Source organism: Amphiprion ocellaris, chromosome 21 (assembly GCF_022539595.1).
Source record: "Amphiprion ocellaris isolate individual 3 ecotype Okinawa chromosome 21, ASM2253959v1, whole genome shotgun sequence".
NCBI lineage: Eukaryota > Metazoa > Chordata > Actinopteri > Pomacentridae > Amphiprion > Amphiprion ocellaris.
In genome coordinates, this window is record NC_072786.1 from 4103211 (window position 1) to 4123356 (window position 20146).

At 41.5% G+C, this 20146-nt stretch overlaps 1 protein-coding gene across 3 annotated transcripts in view; it reads right to left on the reverse strand.

Moving 5' to 3' along the window:
* Positions 1-19466, reverse strand: part of syt1a (synaptotagmin Ia) — a 234654-nt gene extending 215188 nt beyond the window's left edge. For all 3 annotated transcript variants that reach the window (XM_055006771.1, XM_055006772.1, XM_055006769.1), the window contains exon 1: positions 19184-19466. The gene's annotated coding sequence lies outside the window, so the exon portion shown is untranslated. The remainder of the gene's footprint in view (positions 1-19183) is intronic.
* Between the last annotated feature and the right edge of the window lie 680 nt (positions 19467-20146).

The following is a 20146-nucleotide window of genomic DNA, read 5'->3' on the forward strand; positions in this document are numbered from 1 at the left end:
GGAAATACAATTCATTTATCGGAACAAAGAGTGTTTCTACTGCGCAGCTTTCTCTTTGGTCTCTTCCCTGCATTCTGTTGTAGAATTTAATTAATTTCCAAACAGCAGGGTGTCGTTTTATCAAAAGGTTTAATTCTCTGTGATTAGAGGAAGTCACATACATGTACAGGCTTCCAACACATTGTGTGAGGACACCCTCTGCAACCTTTTATTTATGGTGCTGCATTCATATGCAGACTTTCATGCATGCCCACTTCACCCTCCTGTTGTCCTCATTTATGGGCACCAAAAAATATTGTTTCCTTGTCTGAAAAAAATCCCAAAATTTAGCAAAAAATTCCCCACATTTATGAAAATTTGCAAAACCTTCAGGAAGAGAATTCCAATAATTCCTTCAAAGTTTCCCTTAGAAGTTTTTTTTTTTTTTTTTTAAATCCCCCAAATTTGGCAAGAAAATTCTTGTAAATATTTTCAAAAAATGAGTAAAAATCTTCCAAAAAAATCCTAAAAATATCTAAAGTGATTCCATATATATCAGTAAAATTTCAAATATTCTCTTAAGAACATTCACAAATAAATCAAAATAAATCAAATGATTTTTATGTGAATGTTCTTAAGAAACATTTCTAACATTTCTTTTTTTTCACCAAAAAATGTTCAAAGATTTCCCTAAAATGTTGAAAACGTGGACATCAGAAGTTTCACTGTGAAAATACATTTTTTCCCCACATTTTCAAACTTTAAAACGGGTCAATTTTGACCCACAGGACGGCACAAGGGTTAATCTTGCACATGTTGGTTTTTTCCTTTCGTTTTTCATTTGGAAGGACACGATGCAAGATTTAGCAGCCTTTTCAGATTTTGGCCATGAATGCAGGCGGGAGCGATAATCCAATATGTATATTGTTTTTGCTCCACTGGCTTCCCTTCACTCTGCTGATATCTTCACGGCGTGGAAAAGGCGGTGAAAAGATAGTGAGGGCTGTCTCTCTCTCTCGCTCTCTCTCTGGGGGGATTCACTTCAAACACGTGCCCCTGAAATTCAGCCACTGTCTGCCTCTCTGTGTGTGACAACATGGAAATTTTGACATTTCTGTGGCCTTAGAATTCAGCACCGGGCTATGGGGCTTTGAGACCGCTCCTCTGTGGCAGAGGGGTGATCTTTATTTTTTTCCCCGTCTCTTCACAGAATTAAAAGACCACTGTGGAAATATTTTTACACATTATGACTATATTCTAAAATTACCAGCAGCAGAATATGCATGACCACCACTAGCATGTTGAGATTTACACTACAGAGGCTGCTGTGGCCTGAGGCTTGTTTAAGAGTCCATTTCTTCATGTGAATGTCAAGAACATTTAAGAAACCAAGCATAAAAAGAACCATTTACCCTGTAATGGCCTGATAGAAGCAGGAGAGACCACGCTTGTCAGATGTAAATGTTTGCTGGAAACTGATTATTTCTGAGCTATGGACTGTCAAAGAAAGACATTTTAGGAATATTTTTAACATTCAAAATGAGAGATGCATGGGATGTGGAATTTCAACCCTCCTGTTGTCTGCATTTACGGGCACCAAAAAATATTGTTTCCTTGTCTGAAAAAAAAATCCAAAAATTCTGCAAAAACATTACCCAAATTTCTGAAAATTTGCAAAACTTTCAGGAAGAAAATTCCAATAATCCCTTAAAAGCTTCCCTTAAGTTTTATTTTTAAAAAAAAAAAAAAATCCCCCAAATTTGGCAAGAAAATTCTTGTAAATATTTTCAAAAAATGAGTAAAAATCTTCCAAAAAAAATCCTACAAATATCTAAAGTGATTACATATATATCAGTAAAACTTCTAATATTCTCTTAAGAACATTCACAAAAAAATCAACCAAAATCCAGCGAAATTCGCTGTATTTTGAAGGATGGCCTTTCATGTTGCGTTCGAGCAGCCCCTAGGCTGCTAGTTGATTCTACATATTAAAGAAATACATAATGTCTAACTAGAGTCTGCAAATAACACAAAATAATGCTGCAAATGTCTTTGAAGATAGGATTATTAACTAGTCTTAACTTGTACATTGGAGTTATTAGCATTAAGTATATCTGAGAAAATGTAATGATCAATGGATGAAAAAGTCCATCGATGTGTGTCCTTTGCTCATTGAGGATGTAATTATCAACTTAAATTCCATTACTCAATTAAAAATAATTTTCTTGCTGATTATCCAAAAATATATTCCTATTAAAAATAAATGTTCTGATATTTGATACACAAAACAACCAAATAAGATGATTCAATAACAAAAATAACTGTTTGTTGCAGCTCTAATTAATGTTGAAACACATGGAGCCTTTGCCTTTCTTGTACCCACAAGATCAAAAAGATGCAAAACCTTTAAACGAGGAGGCTCCTGGTTTTCTACCCGCTGCTAATAACATGTCTTGTTTTTTCGGTAAATCCCATCTCACAATGCGCTTTAAAATACAGTTTTGATGCCTCATGAAGGCCACCCGTCTGCCACATCACAAACTCAGCTCTGTTACTTTGGAATAAACTTAGCATCACACGCAGACCCTCCAAAAAACATTCATCGATTGAAAACCATTCTGTTCCGCCATTTACACAACGCCACGTCTTTGATCTCGGTGCAATTTCCCCGCGGTCTAAAACTTTCAGGTCCTTTCATCTGAGCAGAGGCTGAACGAGGAACACTGTCTGCAAACAGGTGTTCTGGTTGTTTGATGTTAGCCTGCGGTGGTCCGGCTGGTTTGGAAACATGAAGCAATCGTGACCCCATTCTGGAGACCCACAACACAGTCGCCCTTCCTCCTCCTCCTCCTCCTCCCTTTCTGATGGAGCTGCCAGGTGCCAAAAATACGCACAGCTGTGTTGAATAAAACATCTGACACACTGACTCCCTGACTGATGGTGGGACAGAAGGAGTTACTCCAGGGACGGACGAGTCGGGGACGTACTGCACCTACACGCTCAACTCATTACATGAGTTAATGAGAAAGTTTGTGTGGAGTTGAGCTGCGACTGGAGCTGTCCTGCAGGATGTGGTGCTGAATCTGGCTGCTGTATCACACACTAAGACTCTTCTCGATAACACAGTGGCTGACACTAGGTGAGCTGGTAAGTGTGTTGTTTGCTAAAGGGCACAACAAGGGATACAGCTGCTCAGACATGGTGTAGAAGGCTCACAGGTTTTGTTTAAATGCATTCAAGGAATACAGGGGGTCCTCGACTTACATCAGAGTTCCGTTCCTAGAGTGCTTTTCTTGATAACCCTCCTGTTGTCTTCACTTATGGGCACCCAAAAAAAATATTGTTTCTGAAAAAAATCCAAAAATTCAGCAAAAAAATTCCCCAAATTTTTGAAAATTTGCAAAACCTTCAGGAAGAAAATTCCAATAATTCCTTAAAAGTTTCCCTTAAAAGTTGTATTTAAAAAAAAAAAAAAAAATCCCCCAAATTTGGCAAGAAAATTCTTGTAAATATTTTTTTAAAAATGAGTAAAACTCTTTCAAAAAAAATTCTAAAAATATCTGAAGTGATTCCATATATATCAGTAAAACTTCTAATATTTTCTTTAAGAACATTCACAAAAAAAATCAACCAAAATCCAGCAAAATTTGCTGGATTTTGGTTGATTTTTTGTGAATGTTCTTAAGAAACATTTTTCAGATTTCTTTTTTCCACCAAAAAATGTTCAAGGATTTCCCAAAAATGTTGAAAATGTGGACATCAGAAGGTTCACTGTGAATTTTTATTTATTTTTTTTTTTCCACATTTTCAAACTTTCAAACAGGTCAATTTTGACCCACAGGACGACACGAGGGTTAAGTATGAAATTCATTTTCTGCCAGTGGAACAAAGGTTTCCCTGCCTGAGCCATGCAGTACAAACAAGCACAAACAAACTGTAAAAGTTCCAATTAGCACAAATTAAATAAAGCTTCATTACAACAGTAGTCTCATTATTCAATAGGCACACCTCGTAAATCCTAAACTGCAGCCTTTATGATGCTCTAGTTGCTCTGTTTGAAATTGTGGCTTTAATTTGAAATCAGTTAATTGTTCATCTGTAATTTTAACCTGCTGTAGCGCTTTGAGTTCTGCCTAAAAAGTTCACTTTTATAAATGGAAAAGAGAGATTATTGATACAGCTACAGGTTACTGAGTGAAGCTTGATTGGAAAATGTAGCATTTTTTATCAAATTAAACTTAAATCTACAACACAGAGAGCTTAAAAAGCGAAGTGGCCTGAGTACTAAGTAATTCAGCAGCTGTATTATGATGATGTATTATAGAAAAATGGGATGACAATGTATTTAGAGTCCGTTTAAATGAGTGGTTTACAACCTTCTTGGACTACAATCCTATTAAAATAAGAAAGGTTCGCTTGTGATCCACAGTTAGAAACGTGTTCATTTTTGTGTCAGCTTCCATTTATTAGATTAAATGCTTTTTCTGCATAAATTTAATTGATCAAAAGTCATAACCGAACTAAAAAACAGCAATATGAAGTGTCTTAAAAAACTGTAACTACGAGAAAAACTGTAAATGTATTCCCTGTCTGTTGGCAGGGATAAAAAGTCACGAGTACCATTATGTTTCTCTCATGTATTCAAAGTTTTTCTTCATTTGTGACCCATCTGAGCGCACATTACCTGATATGGAAGCTTTATATCATCACCTTCTGAGTCCAACAGTCACTCATAGATAATAAATGTTTACTAGGGGGAATTAACTGTTATAATTTTCAAGTGAAACTGTGTATCCTCATTAACATCATCTCAGCATGTCATTAACAAATAACGAGCCACACACTTGTACACTTCCTCTTAGTGACAGACAGCCTCTGTGGGCCTGTGGAGGTCAGATTCGTAGGAGGTGAGAAAATAGCGCACTTCCTATAAGGCTAAAATAGAACAAAACGAAGCTACACACAGATGAACTGAGCATCGAGTTATTTTTAGGAGTCGTTTTGATCCACAGGCTGGCACACCACCAAAGACCCGGCATATTTAGCTAGATATCGATTCAACATTTAAAAGACTAGTCCACTGGCTGCATCAGATTACAGGAGCCGCTGGCCCTTGAAGCCTCTGAACACCACCAAATCCTGTTTTAAATAATACTGCAAGAGAAACGTGAAGGATGTGAAAGAAGAATTAGGAGGGCATTATCTTAATTCACTGAGTCTCATGTTGATCCGAATGCTGTTCAAGAATCTGGGTCACATTCAATAAATACCACATCTGCTGTTAACGCAGGTCTGGCCTGAGGTGCTGCCACTGAAAGAAGTCTGAAGTGATGCCTGTGAGGCACAACGCTCAACAACAGTATCAACTGAACATCAGAGTGTGGTTGGGAAAGCAGGTCAGAGCAGGAAACAATAGTTTAGCTTGGGTAGGACAATTTTAAAAGATATTAATGGAGTATTATTTCACTCATCTTTCTTTTCCAACTATAAAGCAAGGAAAGCACACAGAGAGTGCAGTACTCCGCCAAGGCTGCTCAGTCATTGTATCATTTCTGACGGCTGAAATCTTGAAAAAATATGTTGCAGAAATCATGGCACTATAGAATGTGGCCATTTATATTTAATATAGATGTACTTACAAACAAAATGACCTTGCGCTGAGCACAGGCATGTGTTATGCATGTGTACGTTATGTACAGATACCGAATCGCGTGATCTAAATATGTAGCGGGCGGCGGGAATTGACAGGACTCGGAAACGCCCCCACAATTTAATCAATTGTTCCTTGTATGATTTCTGATGGATAAGTCCTGGTAAGTCCACAGTGGTCGATTTGTAGTAGGATCACAATCATGTGATTGTCAGCATGCAACGTAGCATTCACTTGTTGTCATAGTTACAGTGACGCCGCGCTGCTTTCTCGCAATGATACAGAAATCCTGAACAAATCTATGGATCCAGATTCTAAGTCGCATCACTACAAAAGACATAGCTAGAGAGTAAACTGCAGGCTGCAGTAGGTGTTGTAAGTAAATGAGAGAGCCTCTAAAGCAAGGGTGCTTAAGTGTTTTTGAATATTATGTTGTTGGAATGCAAATTTTAAACAGTTTCCCAAACTGAGTATTGAATAACTGTGGAATGGACATCTTACACTTAATGTTTCCCATATTTATTAGGAATTTGAATAACAGATAAAGTAGAAACCAAGTTACTTCAATTGTAAATTAAAAGGCAAAATATTATAATTTCATTTGAAATTGCTCTTTAACAGCTGGCCAAACAAAATTCTAGGTATTTAACAAGCAAACAAGTTGCAGTCTTCTGGGGTAAATTACTTGTAATAATGGTAATCTCTAATTTCATATCAAAACAAGAGAAGCACTCAGAGAGCACAGCACTCCGCCAAGGCTGCTCAGTTGTTGTATCATTTCCGATGGAAAAGTCCCAATAAGTCCGCAATGGTTGATTTGTAGCAGGATCATAATCATGTGATCGTCAGCAGGCAGCTGATGTAGTGTTTACTTGTTGTCATAGTTACAGTGACGCTGTGCTGCTATCTTGCAATGATACAGAAATCTTTAGCAAATCCATGGATCCACACTATAAGCCGCATCACTGCCAAAATCTAATCACTTGGTCCTTGTGTCATTTCTGACCTTCTATGAAAATTTCATCCAAATCCGTTGGTCTGCTTTTGAGTAATGTTGCTGACGCACAAACAGACAAACCAACCCCGATCGTCACATAAATCGGCCAAGGCTCCTCCTCCTCCCCACAGCGACTGTGCACCTTGCAGTTTTACAGAGAATATATCTGTAACTTGTTGCTGTTTTTCTGTAAAAAGTTGGCTTATTTTATGTCAGCAATTATCCCACTATGTGTTTACAAGTTTTACAATTCCTAAATATGGCCCATTTAGCTTTGTCTGCATTCCTTAATACATGTGATGTAATGTAGTTTGTTGGAAACACACTCAAATACAAATGAGCTTTTGGCATTTGTAGCACAATATATTTTTTCAAGACCAGTATTGTCTGTCGTAATTTCATGTACATCAGCAGACTCTATATTTCTTAATCTCAGACCTCCACATTGATGCAGGTTTACTGTACTATTAAATATTAATGAGGCTCATCCCGCAAATTCAACAAACCACACACTGCCCCGGAGCTCTAGGTTTCCCACTAAACCTCTACATATATGCATCCAGAGAGAGGTTGATGGACAGAGCAAGAGGGGAACAGATAACAAAGAGAAGATAGGAGGTAAACAGAGAGTTGGTTAGTGTGTAGTGACCCCAGAGCTTGAGATGGAGTCATGAGTCACCGACTGTTTACTGTACACAAAGAGAGACGGCAAGACAACACAGAGGGACAACATCATTTACTGGCACGCTTCTGATACTGGGTTAATCGGCAACTGGTGATTTGCAGTAAGTAAAAAGGAGATATATTTTCCCGGGAACGGAGCAAACAGCTTCTCATAATCACATGAACCGCAAACATAAGCAGTGAACTCATAAGAGGAGAGAATGGTGTACAATTAAAGCAAACAGTAAGTTAACAGCTGCCAGCTTGACAGGACTCATGTCTGGGATTTTAAGCTTCCCCCAAATAAGATTCCTAACGTTTCTAATTAATTTTTCACTGCTTGGCTGGTCAGGAGTGAATTGCTGATCAAAGTACAGTATCTTGAATTTTTTCTCCCCCTTTTCAAACTATAACACTATTTGTGTTAGCAAAATTAAAATCTGTGTGCACCAATGTGGAACTGAGGCCAATTAAGAGATGTTAACAGGTTTTCAGAAATGAACGTGTCAAAAGTGTCCCACTCAGAAGCTTGCCCACAAGTTATTCAAAAACTAAACGCGAGATGTTTAATTAATACTGATAATCCACACAACAACCTTTTCTTCCTTTCTAAATAGAATAAGATGTTAAAAACGAGACGGGGCCAGAGTGCTTCTGAGGTTTGCTTTTATGCGCACATCCCCTCTTGCTTGTTTGTCTGATTTTTTGGGTGTTTACAGATGAACAGATGAAAGTGTTGTTGCAGTGTCTGTTATGCAACGCTCCCTTGGCTCTCGACGGACATCAAAAATCATCCTCCGGAGGGACGGCCAGATTTCAGGTTGCAGCAATATCTAGTGGCTGTGACGCCTCATTGCACTGGCTGCTCCCAAATCTGCATGAAAAACACTTTCTGCTTGGTCCCGGTGACCACAGCAGCTCCAGCTCACTCAGGCAGATGTGTTTATAGTCTCATGAAACTAAACTTTCCGTCAATTAAAAACAAGCACGCGTGGAAATAACCGATCCGTAGCCAGTGCAAAGACAATGTGGAAGTGCTTGTCTGGTGCTCAGGGCCTACGGGGGCTCTTAGCGAGGTTTGTCAGCCAGAGTGGAGGATGGGCTTGGTGGGCTCCGGAGCTATTGATTGAAGCTTCTCATGATCTGTGAGCAGGTTTAGAGGTGCTGCAGGGCTGAGCTCCAGAACCATGTTTGTGTGCGCTAGACTGACGCTCTTGAAGCTGCCCTTCCTGCTGCTTCTGAATACGTGCTGTAGGAGTATCTGCGATTCAAGTTTAGGGCCATAAAGTCCTACAAAGTCCTAAAAATAGACCCTAATTCTGACTGGCATGAGACAAGAAAAACACACTTATCTCTTTGAAAAGAAAATAAGAAAAATCTGTACAAAACTAAGTGCTTCACTAATTTTCAGAGCAATCTTGCCAACTGAATGAGTCTAATTGTTAGTAAAATACACAATAACCGTCTGTGGATTCTCTGTTGCTGTTATAGTTCACTCTTTGTTGCCATCTTAGATGTCTGCTTGCCGAGCTTGTTAGATGATCATTAGACCTCCATGACTGATCACATGGCTTCTAAATCCTCTTTTTCCCTCGGCTGCCTTTGTCGCTGCTCCCTCTCGTTACTGTACCCTCGTTTTTTGGTTTTACTTGGATCACAGTTAACACTTTAATCTTCCTGCATCCCCATTGGCATTTAGTATACAGTCCAGACCATAGCATTTTATCTACACAGAAGTTTAAACGTGAGCAGCACTGTTAACAGGACTCCAGTATCCATCTGGATCTATGCAGGAAGCACTGAGGCACAATATTAAGTTGCATTATAGCAGCGCTCAGACTCTAAAAAGAATGATAATAAAATATGCTTTGCCTCACGTTTACTAGGCGCATAGTACAAGTAAAATCTGAGCCATCACACTGCTAGTGCCGACAGCTGGACATGCATGCTAAAGCCATAAGAGAACCACTGCCATATTTAACAGATGAAGCAGGATACTTTGGGTCATGAGTGATTTTCCTTCCTCTTTCCATCAGGTTCCATAGGTTTAGAATGTTGCTTCACAACTTTACTGGGTTTTTTTGTATATGTTTTAAAATACAACTTGGCCTTTCAGTTTTTTGAAGCTTCCAGGGGTTCTTGTTTCGACATCTTTTTACGATTGTGAGCAAGGAAAACATATACAACTTACATCCTGGAGAGTATTCTTTACTTGTCGTGCCATTACAGGGACGTCCTCAATCTATGGCGTTTCGTCGTTACGTTGGAACTGGTTATTTGGAACTAGTTGACGAGCGGAGTGACAAATACATTGTCACACAGCGCTAAAAGACAGCTTTGTTTACATTCTCCAGTTGTACTCCACCTTGGATTGTGCTACATTCACTAACTTTCTGCCCTTCATTATTGCTCCCAAGCGTAAGTCAGACTCTTCTGATGCTTAGAAGAAAAGGAAAGCCATCTCCATGGAAGTGAAATTAGATATAACAAAACGCTTGGAACAGGGCGAAACACCGACGAACATCAGTCAAGTTGTAAAAACAGGTCAACACATTGTAGCGACCGTCTGTGATGAATGAGTGAGACTTTATCTGCTTCTCTGCTGGTTTATTGAACCTTCACACAGGCTACTGTGGGCCATAGCCAACGCCAGAAGAACTAGAAAAACCCCATAACTTAGCTCCAGAATTAGCCACCGTTCCCAGCTCTCTCTGCTGCTGACTCTCAGCCAATCAGAGGTGAGCTAACTAAACATGGCACGTTCACTGACATTAGGTAAATCTTGAACTGAACAATAAACATTGAAACCTCAACATCAACATCAGTCCGTTACAATATTCTGTTATCTTCTTGTAAAATGATTCATACATGCATGAAAGTCGTTGGTATTCAAGACTTTTCCGAAGTCCTGATCGATGTCATTATGCACTTAACGGCTTTGTTTACATTTTCACCGGAGTTCCAACTTACGGCCAAGAAACGGAACTCTGGCCTAAGTCGAGGATCCCCTGTACAAAGTTTTTTTTTTCAGTATGAAAAAATTATTGTCCGTCATCCCAAAGAAATGTGCTCCTCGATCAGCCCATTTGTTTGCCATCAGTTTTCTTGAACATATCTGTTTTTTTCAGAATGTAAATCAACCACATTTCATAATCACAAGCCAAATGCCAACTCATAACTCTCAATCAACTAATGCGAGCTCTTTTGTGCATGAACTAATGCTGAAATAACACACAGCTGCTCAAGAAAACTTTAACAGCCAAGTGTCTAATTGCTTTTGACAGATCTGTGTATATCAGCAACAAAGTGCACTGGACCTTGAACTGAAATAGTGCAAAGACATCACAAAGTGGCAGAGCCTGAGTCCTAGTGGAGGAAAAACAGAGCTACAGATGCTCTAAATGTTAAAATAATCCAAACCAACCAATTGTCTAGGGCTGTTTTTAATCCAACACAATGCAAGTGAATAAAATTGAATCTGTGTTGCTCAAAGTACTACAAAAACGAATTACAAACACATAATATTAACAGGTTTTTCAACAAGCAGAAGCCAGTTACTTGTATAATAAACTGATCCTGACATGAAGTCTTCATTTCATCCTTCTGTGGCTTGGCAGCATTAAGGCTGAATATTATTAAGCCTGGGTACTTGTGCATCATCTATCCCACATCTGGCCTGAGAAAAATACCTCCACCGAGCCGGCTTTTAATTGGAATGCTTGTTGTTAATAGCGGCAGCCTTGCACAGTTTGTTTTGCAGTGCACAATGCATGCATAATCCACAGTTGTAAGTGGCTGCCTCTTCATGAACAACGTTTAAGAAATGAATGTGAGGAAATCCATCATTATCACGACTCGCAATCACCAAACCCTACAGCGGGTGCAAACTCATAATCTCGGGCCATTTGCATATGCAATTAGTGTAAGCTTCAAGGAAAGGATGTGATTGACAGCACTGAAATGTTTTGCCTAGTTGGTCTGATTGAACCCAATTTATAGAGTAACCACGGCCGACTTTAGAGGGACTGTTTAGTATGTCGTGTCTCTTGGGGCATTTGGAGATACTACAGCAGATAAAGGGTGACTGCTGTTTGACCCCCAGCTGTTTACTACAACCAAGGTGTTCCAGAGACAGAAAATGTTCACCACTTCCCAGACACTCCATTGTATTCTCCAATTGTGTGGCAACAGGCCTATTTTTCAGGATAGCTTTGAAGATTTTACCCCCATGCTAAGAAACAAAAAACCACGTTGCCAGTTGATAGAATTTCATTTCAGAGGAAACACAAACAAACAAAGGAGGCATTCAATTTTTGCCAAAGCTTACTTCTTCTTTTCTTTCCCTATTTTTTTGCCACCCTCCTCAAGGTTGTTCATCTGGCTATGAAGTCAAAATCAATGGCAAGAATGGGGCTGAGAGTTGAAGGTGTGTGCTGAGTCTGGCGCTGTGCATATGGGACATGAGGGGACAGCCATGTTTCATTATAAATTCAAGGCCAATCTGTTCCCAGGGAGGGAAAGCAGGATGTCAAGGTAATGAGTTAATTTAGGAGATAAGGAACAGCAAATGTAATCTCTGAAATTTCACCAGCAGCAAAATGGCTCCTCAGGCCTCCAGCCCATCCTATCAGAGGGGGAAAAAAAAACTTTACTCATTACCATGATAGTCTTAGCTCAGGGTTCTCTACAGGACCGTAAATAAGGATAATCACCCTCTCAAAATATGGTAAAGTTTACCCTGAGGATTCACTCTAAAGATCCCATTAAACTCTCTGGTGTGAATAATGGAGCGGGGTTGTTTCAAAATGCTACAGCTTAAGCAGCAAAATGCAGGAGTCAAACGGCTTAAGAGAGCACAATAATTTCTGCCACTATCACAGACCCCAGACTACCCAGTACGACAGCATTATATCAAATTTAAGAAGATGCCTAGTTATTATCCCCAAGTGGGCCGGATTGGCCTCATGGCGCTGTGTTAATGAGTGTTTTTTCGTCTGACTGGGTGGACATGTTTTGGAAGAAAGGCCTCTGTCTGCCCTCCAAGAGACTTGGCTCTTAGAATGAACTCCGTGCATAACGGACCTCCACATTTGCATCATCCTTCACGGGAGCCCCGAACATGTTTGACTGCTCCATTTTTCAGGGACGAGGGGGGTTGGTGGACGGCTGGGTAAACAAGAGGGTTAGAAATTGAGACCACTTGCTGTTATATCTCTCAGTCTTTTGAGCTGGGCTTTTGCCGGTGGTGCTATTATTCCAGCAATTGACTCTCACTGTGCCGGTTGGCAGCACTGTCAAGTGAAAACATTCCTGTAGTTCAGGGTGTAATTTATTGCAATGTGTGCTTTTGAACAGTTGTTAAAAAGGGGACCACCTCATGAGGCGGCGGCACCATGAGAGCCGCCTATGAAGATAAGCAGACGGATCACGGAGAGCGATGTATGTCGCCTGCGCGTGTCAGCTACAGTACAGCGCTAATGGGAGAGGAAGAGCATGGGGGAGGCGGCTGGCATGACAACCTACAGCAGGCGGGAGACTTGGTTGCCATGGCGACAAACAAGGATGTTTGCATCAGAGGCAAATCTCGGCAGTCCGCCTGCGATGGAGGGCACATATGCCATTGGACTGACAGTAACGGAGAATCGTCGGGGCCAAAGACACGAGAAGGTTGGGCGAAAGGGTGGGATGCCTTTTCCTTATCACTCGGTGTTCCCTCACAATTTCTTTTTCACAGCGGGGCTGAGCCACGCTGTAGGAGGGGGGTTCCTCTCCAACAGGAAAACAGGGAGTCACCGGTTCAACAGCTAATGACATCTTGTCTTGTTGTGTTAGAGAGAAGAATGAAATCATCTCCACAGTAGGGTCACTTGACAATATGCTGCTGATTGTGTGCCTGTGCATTTTTTTTCTTGTTTAATTCATCCACTGTGAATTTAATGAGTATACAATGACCTTGATTGGTAGCGAAACATGACTCAGTTGAGCAGGATGTTCTCTATGGTTTAAAACACACAGTTTACAGAGAAATAGAAAAGGAAAAGAGGTGGTAAGATGTAGAACAGGGATAAGTAGTCATGCATCTCCAAACATGACGGAATTATTGTCTTAAAATCCACCAAGGTCATTTGTGTTATCGACTGGGTGGTGCACGTTTTAATTGCCTGCTTGCTTTACCCCATCGTGCCGCTGTATTTTGCACACACTGCTGGGTGTCATGTTGCTTTATGACTAATGCATCCTGCCAGGGCGCCAGAAGCAGCGAGTTGACTAGCGGAGCCAAGAGGCAACTTACTTGAATATAGTTTGATCTGCTTCCCCTCCTCGAGCCGACACATTCTGGGGACACAGTAAGAGGCTGGAGGATTGTGAGCTTGTTCGAGCTGTAAAAACCCAATTAGCCTTTTCCGCCTCAGACTCGGCTTGTGTTGGTGCCTGGTTTGTAAATGTGTTGTTTTCCTCAAATTGATGCATTCACCTTTGTCATACTAAGCCGAGATTACCTAATTGCCCCTCATCACCCTTAAAAATTGCAGCTATTTAAATCGTGAATTGGAGATGGGCTCAAGAATACGGGGCTCATCTCTGTGCTGACAGGTACACTCTTGATACAGAGTGGCTAAATCGACAGGGGAGCAAAGTGGAACGTGTCTAATCTAATGATTTCAAACAAAAAAAAAACTGAACAATGTGAGTAAAAAAAAAGATAATTACACAAAGAACAAGTGGTCGGTTCGGTTATTACTGACATAACCCTGGAGGTAAGGCGGCACCTTCTCCTCTATTTCCTCATTCGCCATCAACATCTTGATATCGCCATGTTGAACAGCTGCATCATGGGATGTCCCCCTTGTGTTTTCAGGGCAGGAGCATTTCAGGTAAGATTTTAAAGTGCCTCATTACATTCATGAAACATTGGCAATGTGCTTCAGGGACTCTTTTTTTTAATGCTGCGTGCCCTTCAGTAATAATTAATCTACTCTTTCATTGAACAAAGGGGATGTTTCGTACGTTATGTACAGGCGAGTATGGGGGCCCGGGAGGACAGACATGGAGCGCACAGGGCAAGGCTCGCGTCCCTCACACCCCGATGGTATTAATCTCTAATAACTTCCCCACACAGCACCTTCGGGCAGCGGTGGGAGAAATGCTACGGGTAGATGATGCGTTTTACCAGCGCTAAGTATGAATCAGGATATTAAAATGTTGTAGGAGGGCAAAAGCAATTTCCTCCTAAAGGGGATTTTAAAATTACGGCGCTCAGACTGGAGGTAAGTCCAACCATAAAATCATTTTCTCGTTCTTCCCCGTCACAATAAAACACCTCCCTCCCACCGCCGTCGCTATAGATAAAGTGTGAATGTAAATCTCGCTGTCAGACAGCCATGACAAAGCCATGAAATATAACCTTCTAAAATGCACTTTGTACAGACTATTGTGGATTCGCAGGCAGGACTGGCAGTGATGGATACACATGAAGCAAAGGATTGTCGAAATGAATTAGATCCTGCAATATTATTCTGGTAAAGCCTCTCTGTGGCATGATAAACCTGAATTAAGTCATCGCAACATTAGTTCACTTCAACTACTCCGAAGCCATTCACTTGGTGTATTTAATTACGCGTACTTTTGTTGAATCTGCAAACTGAGGCAGACGTATAAACACGCACTTGTTTTTTTGCTGGCTTCATTAGACATTGTTCAGGCTCCAGCATTGATCCTTTCTGACTTACTGCAATTCAAAGCCAATTGCTTTGTCTGTGATGCAGCTGATAATCATAAATCAAACGCAGTCGTACGCAGCTGGAAGATTGAGCTTTTCTAACAAATCGAACATCGGGCTGGTTCTTCTACAAGCTTTTATGAGGAAAGGCCCCACTCATGCATAGCAGCTGTTAAATAAGCAGCAAGATGAAGTTAGCTGAGACCTGAAGTGGTCATTTGAGAGATGCTTCTTTATAGTTCTGGTGATATCTTTGATACCAAATGTTGCTATGTTTGTGTACAGCACACTGTGAGTATTTGAGGATTCTTGTTTAGCCTTGGTTTCTATCTGCGCTGATACTAATGACCCCTATTTTTGGCAAATGTGTGCTTGTTTATATAAAACTTTCTCAAATTGTGCAGCTCATTCCACCATGTCAAAGTCCTGTGTGTCAGTACAATGTGCCTGAGTGTGCGTGTTGTTTGCCAGAACATGATTGATCATGTAATCTGAGTCTTATCTCGGTGGGTCTACGGAGATCAAGCAGTCCTGAGTTCTACACACCTTGTCAAACACTGAGCTTTAAATCAGGACTCAGACAAAGCTAATTAGCCTATCAGTGTCAGGATTACAAGACGGTGCTGATACCAGTTAGCCGAGCAACTGAAAACATGCCGACGACCTTTAGTGTCTCGTGACGGTACAAATGTCAGAATTTGCTTCTGCTTCGAATAATATTTTGAAAAGTGACAAATTTAGGAAGCTGATGATGTTAGTGTCAAACTGAAGAGATAATGAGACCAATTATTTTATAGTTAAACATGACTTTCTGATTTGGCTTTATCAAGTTGATTCTGTCAAAAGCACTGTTTTACTTTAGTTGTTCATCTCTTGCTTGTTAGAATTTCAAAAAGTCTCCATGGTGCCAAAAAGCATGGCAAAAAATGAATCGAAATTCTCTAATTTGCACAGAGAGCTGAATAGCAGGTTTTGTGCTGAACATCTGAGGAGATTTTGTCCAGAAATGATCGATATTACTGAAATATCTGGGCTCAGGATGAAAATGTAAAAGTTTTGTTGTGAGAAAAATAAAGTCAGGGTGAAATAAGCCCAACTATCTTCCATGTTTTGACCCTGGAAGATGATCTGTGTGAACGAAGTAATAGTCTCGCTTCTACGTTGATATTTGAAGCCAGGTCCTACAATGAAGGAAAGTCAAGAATGAGATGAAAATTGCAAGGTAAATATGGAGTAAGAGATGTGTGCATTTAGTGGACAAAATGATTAAATGTCAGCACCAGAAAAACTAATTGGTGAAACGACGCTTATTAATAGGAAAGTTGCTTGTGCTAGCATTGCAAACTTTTGTTTGAAACGATAACAAATGGCGCTTTTCCACTAGCGCCTACTTGGCTCGACTCTACTCGGTTTGTGAGGTCAATTTCTGTTTTTGTTTACTCGCCAGGGAAATTAGTTGCTAAGAACATCCCTTTGAAAATGTTCTGGTAATATGCATAAACTGATGGATGGATAATTTGCAAAACAGCATTGTAGAAAATGATTTTGCTAACAGACGGTGTTCAATATTTCACTTTCATGAATAAAAATAATCAAACTTCGTGTACAGTTGTGTGTATTTGACAGAACAAAAACACTATGTTCAGCTGGAATTGATACCTAATTACAGCAGTGCATTTGAGACATGATGTACTTCAACTTTCAGTCTACCATTTTTGTTTTAGCAAAAAGTCCCATCTGTCTCCTCTAGCTGAACAAGTGCAGTTTGACATCTTAATGATGGCTCAATCTATAGTCGACTGTAGTGGTTTTCTCATTTCAAGGTCAGCTGGATTGCATACCACATTAGCTTAATACTGTAAATGAGAGGCAGTGTAATCAACAGTTTTCAATCAGTGCATTTGACCTACTCTGGCAATGGCACAGCGATCGTGACTGGACCAAAGGGCATAATTATTTCATACAGCGACTGAGCAGTATTAAAGTGGCACTCCTGTAATCCAGTACTACAGTATTATTCATTGACTTTACTGTACTACAGTCCCAGTGATGATTTTAATGAGACGATGAAGTCGTTGCAGGAAGAGTGGGACAGCTCATCGTGAGGCATCCACCAGTGTGACTCGCTCTCTGTGATGACAGTGCTACTGATCTGTGCACATCTCTGCTCACAGGCACCCACTACCAAATGGCCACACAAGGTCAACTCATAAGACAAATTCTATTTACCACCTCCATTTTGTGTTGCTCTCCGGAGCACAACACAAATACAGACTTATTTGTCCTGACAAATCTCCTTCCTTTTCCTCTCCATCCCTCCGTCTGTTAATAAACTTATCATAAGTGAGAGTCTTCAGTTCGATGCAAAGCAATCCTGGCAGGTGCCCTTTTATCCTGACGTCCTTTGGCTTTCTGAAAAGTTCACTCGAGATAACTCAGCCGAGACAAAAGGTTAGCACTGCTCGGACATCAAGCTCGGGACTTTGGGCCTGTACTTCTCATTAATAGCTCTTTAACAAGCCTGATAAAACATGACGACACCTCAGGCGACAGCTGAGTGGCCACTTGATTAGACTGGGAGTCAACATCGGCCCCCACCTTCTCATTCTTGATGTAAACATGATCGGAAGACGAGTTGAGCTTTTGCAGCCAAAAGAAGAAATAAAACCACAAGAGCTCAATTGTGGCCCAAACTTATATTTCAGCATCTCACAAAAAGTTCTGGGTCATGATTACACTGGATTATTTGAAACTGAAGGACATGAAAAATACCCTCAAGGTGTTTCAAAAAGCTATTCCTAGCCAACAGTTCATGCTGCATCCATCAGTGCACAGCCACAGCCTGTCTGATTCAGTTAGTGCTTATGAAATGAAGCATCTGCAGAAGCTCCCAGAGAGTATGTAAACACAAGCTCTGCCCTGGGAAATGAGCTGAGGGGTCATTTAGATTTGGGTGGGGGGAAGCACGGAGCGCCGCTCTCGCTCTCTCCGTCACCTGGTAACAGTTTGACACACACGGGAGCTTCCTGGGTAATGCATTCAAAGCACCAGGCTAAACAGCAACACCTGAGCAACCCTCTCCCATCCCTCCCTGTCCTTTGGCTCCCAGTGCATCGGCTCATCCTGCCTCCTGAGAAATTAGGTAATGCAGGAGCGGCCGCAAGGTGATAGGGCACCTGTTTCTTAATGATTTGTCAGCAAAAGAAGCGCCGCAATCACCATGGATATGCTTGGCATGTTTGCCAAGAGCCATCCATTCCATGTGTGCAGCAGCCAATCAGCACGCTATCAGTCAACCTGTGGGAGGTGATAAGGCTTCTATACGGTGAGGGGGGGATCCCACCAGTCACAACAAAGACGAAGATATTGGGTAACATATGGAAGTCAAGTGGCTTTTTCAATTGCACCTGCTCAATGTATGGACTTACAAGCTCAAAAGATTGCGACTTTGAGCGATAATTCATTGTCACCGGTAAGTTTGCGTAATAGATTATCAGCAAAAGATTTAGTCAGAAACAAAATCAGGCTGGAGAAAAGTCACAGACAGACAGTCTTACTCCCTTTTCAAATGGCATTACAGCTCATTTCCGAATCAATAGCTTGCCTCTTTTCTCCCTGCCCGAGATAAACCCATCACAACTGAAGGATGGAGAAGAGTGGAGGGAAAAAAAAAGAAAAGACAGAGCAACGGAGCCACAGACTGCCCATTTTATCTGATGGAGCGAGGTGAGCAAACGGAGGGATTAGCTTCCATGGGATGAAAGCAGCTGTTCGTCCTCCATCTCCATTCCCCTCCCCTCCTCGTCTCTCCATCCGCCCACACATCCACACCGTGGTCTCCCCTCGCAACTAGAGACATGTTCTATATGCTGCTGCCTCGCTGTTGCCAGCTCTGCTCCACCCTGTACCTACGGCAGCGAGCAGGAGAAGCCTTTCGGTGCACATGGCGACGAAAGGCGCGGCAACAAATGGGCGCCAAAAATGATGTTAGGAAAAAGGGTTAGCAGGAGTTGAAGCAAAGTCTACTTCCTCTGTGACACCCAGTCTTCCTGATTATGTCACCCAGACAGAGATACAGCGCGCACATCCACATCACACACACAGATATCAACAAGAGACAACCTGTTTCTTTGTAACTTCTAGGGCAGCCTGCATAAGAAATGTGCTCCCTTACCTGGCAACAGCAGCACACCTTCAGCTCCAAATCTGCCTGCGCTGATGAGGAGATGCGCTCATCTGGAGTAGGAGTGGGAGTCTTGGAGAGAGTGTGTGTGTTGTGTGTGTGTGTGATGCTGGGAGAGAAAGACAGAAACAGAGAGAGAGAGAGAGAGAGAGAGAAAAAGGGAGGGAAATTGAGAGGTGGAGCCTAGTGGAGAGAGAAAGAGGGCTGGATGATGACTGCCTGCCGCCTATATAGCCAGTCTTGTAGGAGCAGTGTGGATGGCGCTAGATTATCTTCTATTCAAACACTCGCCGCGGATGCACCTCATGCAAGGCTTGGAGGAAAAAAAAAACCTAGGGCCACAGAGTGGGAGGAGGAGGAAGAGGAGGTGTGGTGAGACAGACAGGAGAGACTCTGGGCTGTTTAAGCTGGAATCGTCACGCGGCAGTTCCTAGGAATCCCTCCAGTAAGAGGGGCACTGCATCACTGAGTCCTTGGCCGTGATTGGCTGGGTAGTGGGGAGACGCCAAGCATTGTGGGCAATGCTGTGTAACCTAAGATGACCCTTTCAACACATATTAACATGCCCCGTCTTTGTTTCTCACCCTTCTGGGCGCATGTCACCTTCAAGGACATTAAAAAAAACCTCCCCTAGGATCTTGGGATCCATGGTTGAATGTCTGTGTGCGACTGTGTGTGTATATATATGTGTGTGTTTGTTAGTTCCTAGTAAGTCATGACCTGTCCTTGCGCATGAGCAAATACAAAACGGTAGCACACATGCATGCACACACAACATCCGGCAAGAAGTTGAAGGGAGGCTGATTTCCCCAGAGGAAGGCTGAGCCTGTCACTAGAAAAGCCACACAAACACCTGCAAGGACCGTCTTTCATTAGAGTGATTGAATACGTTGTCATGCGGACTTCAAAACCTATAAAGAGGTTACACAGTGAGTAGAGATCATTGTAAAGTCA